Consider the following 3,585-nt stretch of genomic DNA (forward strand, 5'->3'; position numbering starts at 1 on the left):
AAAACACAATTAATAAACTAAAAAAAAAGAATGAAAGGCAGAGGATATAAAACATCTTTAAATATAACATATGAACATCTTTATGCAATTAATTTTGAAAATTTAGGTGGTGTATGCAAATTCCTAGGAAAACAATGACTTGCCGTAACTGATAGAAGAAATAGAAAATTCTACACAGTTCATATTTCTTAACACAGTGGTACTGTGTGTACCTACTATTTTGTGCTCTGTTGATTTTCATTTAACAGTTTTACATGTATAGTTACATACTAGAACATATTCCTCCTGTTTGTCACTTTTAAAGTCTATAGAAAACCTTTTCGCTGCCATATTGGTAATATATGGCATTTGAATTCCTTCCTATTTTTGTAATATTTGTATAGAAAACTGCCTTGAAAATCGTAGTACAAATCACTTTTGCCTCTTTGATGATTTCCTTGGGGGTATATTCCCTATAATGAAATTACTGAAAGAAAAATTATGATTGATTTCTTTATTCTTTTTATATATTTCCAAGTTATTCTCCTGGGAACAATCAATTTACAGTGCCTCTAGCAATGTTCAAGAGTACCCATTTCCTCAAATTCCCACTGGCAGTGGACTTCCTACACTGTGTTTTTGATGTTTTAATAGATAAGCAGTGGAACTTTTAAGTTGTTTTAATTTGTATCCATTTGACTGCTATTGAGGCATTATCCTTTTCATATGATATCTTATTTTAATTTTTTTGTATAAACTTCCTGTTCATTATCTTTGTTAATTATCTTTGAGTACTTTGTATGTTATCAAGTAGAATCTGAATATTAGCCTGATATATGTGCATTCATTTATTATTCAGGTTGAGTAGTGAGCCTTTATCAGTTACATTTTTCTCATGAATTTTTCCATTATGATGCTTTCTTTTGATATTCATTTTATAGCTTAACAGCCTTTTTATGTTTAAGACATTTGAATACATTTATCCTGTATGTGATGATACATTCCATTTCTTTTAAAGTCAGAAAAATATCTCTAGCTCCCACAGCTGGAATAAATAGACTATTTCATAGTGAACTACCTGATTCATTACACCCAAGATCTTGAAATCCTCAGTTTCAATTTAGAATATTGAAATCCCAATTTGTGCTTGTTTCATTCCTTTAATTATGCTTATACCTTTCTCAGTTGTTCTATGACAGGTCCTCTCCATTGATGATCTGCATAAGATTCTGATCCTTCAAAGACTGGGATTCTCTCTTTCAATTATTCTTTTAAGAACTTAAATTTTGGGGCAGGGGTTGTGGCTCAGTGGTAGAGCGCTTGCCTACCATGTGTGAGGCACTGGGTTCAATCCTCAGCACCACATAAAAATAAATAAATAAAATAAAAGTATTGTGTTCATCTACAACTAAATATATATATTTTTGGTGGTGGTACTGGGGGTTGAACCTAGGGCCTTGTACATGTGAGGCAAGCACTCTACCAACTGAGCTGTATCCCTAGCCCTTGATCTGCTTATTTTGAATCATACTTGTATCCCAGAGAAAATATCACTTTATTATGGTACATAGTCTTTTAAATGTGCTCTTAAGTTTGATTTGGTAGTACTATGTTGAAGATTTTCACATCACATCTATGTTCATCAATTATATTAGTTTGAAGATTTTTTTGGCAGTATTCTTGTCTTTCTTTAGTTATTAAGGCAATGTTGGACTCAAAACATGAATTTGGAGACTTCTCTCCCCTTCAGTTTTTTTTTGGAAGAAGTTTTTTTGAAGATTGGTATTAATTCTTCCTAGAGCTATTGGTTGTTTAGGAATATATTATTTAATTTCCATACATTTGTGAATTTTCCTTCTCTTTCTGATTTTTGATCTCATAGTAATTTGGTCAGAATTACTTGATATAATTCTATCTTGTTTTTGTCAAGACTTTTTTTTTTTTTTGAACCAGGGATTGAACTCAGGGGCACTCAACCACTGAGCCACATCCCCAGCCCTATTTTGTATTTTATTTAGAGACAGGGTTTCATTGAATTGCTGAGGCTGTCTTTGAATTCAAGATCCTCCTGTCTTAGCCTCCCAAACTACTGGCTTTGCAGGCATGCGCCACTGTACTCGGCAAGACTTATTTTGTAGCCTACCATATCTTGGAGAATGTTCTGTGTGTGCTTGAAACTAATACATATTCCAATGCTGTTGCATAGAATGTTCTAAATATTTCTGTTACATCAATTTGTTCTATAGTGTTGCTTAATTCAGTCATTCCTTTATTTATTTTATGTCTAGATAATCTATACATTGTTGAAAGTGGGGTATTGAAGTCCCCTACCATATGGTAATTCCATTTATATTTCCATTCAGATCTGTTAAAATATAATTTATATATTTAAATGATCCAATTTTGCATCCATATATCTGTTCATATTTGTTATATCTTCTTGTTGACTTTACTTCTTCACATTGTATAATGACTTTGTTTATTGCGACAGTTTTTTTGTTTTTTAAATATTTATTTATTTATTTTTTTAGTTTTTGGCAGACACAACATCTTTGTACGTGGTGCTGAGGATTGAACCCGGGCCACACGCATGCCAGGTGAGCACACTACCACTTGAGCCACATCCCCAGCCCCTATTGTGACAGTTTTTGACTTTATTTTGTCTGTTAAACTTATAGCCACCCCCTTCTTTTGATTACCATTCATATGGAATACTTTCCCTCTTTTCCTCACTTTCAGTGGATGTATGTCCTTAAAGTTAATCTTTTTTGGCATATAGCTTGATACTGTTTTTTTTTTTTTCTTTTGGCACTTGGGATGAAACCCAGTAGTGTTCTACCTCTGAGCTACATATGCAGCCCCTATTTAAACTATCTTTATTTTGAGACAGTTTTGCTAGATTTCCTAGGCTGGCCTTGGAAGATCTCAAGTGAGATCTTCCTGCCTCAGTCTCCTGAGTTTCTGATATTTTCCATTATTAATGTCAGATTTGAGTACTTTGTATGTTATATATTTATTAACAACTTATTATAATTATTTATAAAATTTTGTTTATTTTGTGTAACAGTGTTAAAAGTGATTTATGCACCACGTTTTTGCTATATTATCCTTTAGTAGTAACTTTTGTACTTTAAGTTGTGCACATTGCTGGTGTTATTTTATTTCAAGTTCAAGGTTTTTCTTTAGCATTTCTTATAAAGCACGTATAGTGGTGATGGACCCCCACCCCCAACTTTTGTTTGTCTGGGAAAGTATTTTCTTCTTCTCCATTTCTGAAGGACAACTTTTCTTGGTAAAATATTCTGCATTGGCAATTTTTATTGTTCAGCTCTTTGCATATATTATCCAGTTGTGTCCTGTCCTGTAAATTTCTACTTGGAAATTCCCTGATAGTCTAATGAGGGACCCTTAATATGTAATGAACCTGCTTTAAAATGTTCTCATTGTCTTTATCTTTTGAGAATGTGCTTATCATGTATCTTTTTAAATCTTCTTCATGTTTAATCTAAATGGGGTTCTTTGGCTTCATATATGTGGGTGTTTACTTCCTATTCAAGATAGGGGTATCTTTTTCTCCTTATTTAGACTTCCTTCTTCCTTCTCTTT

Source organism: Callospermophilus lateralis, chromosome X (assembly GCF_048772815.1).
Source record: "Callospermophilus lateralis isolate mCalLat2 chromosome X, mCalLat2.hap1, whole genome shotgun sequence".
NCBI classification, from domain to species: domain Eukaryota; kingdom Metazoa; phylum Chordata; class Mammalia; order Rodentia; family Sciuridae; genus Callospermophilus; species Callospermophilus lateralis.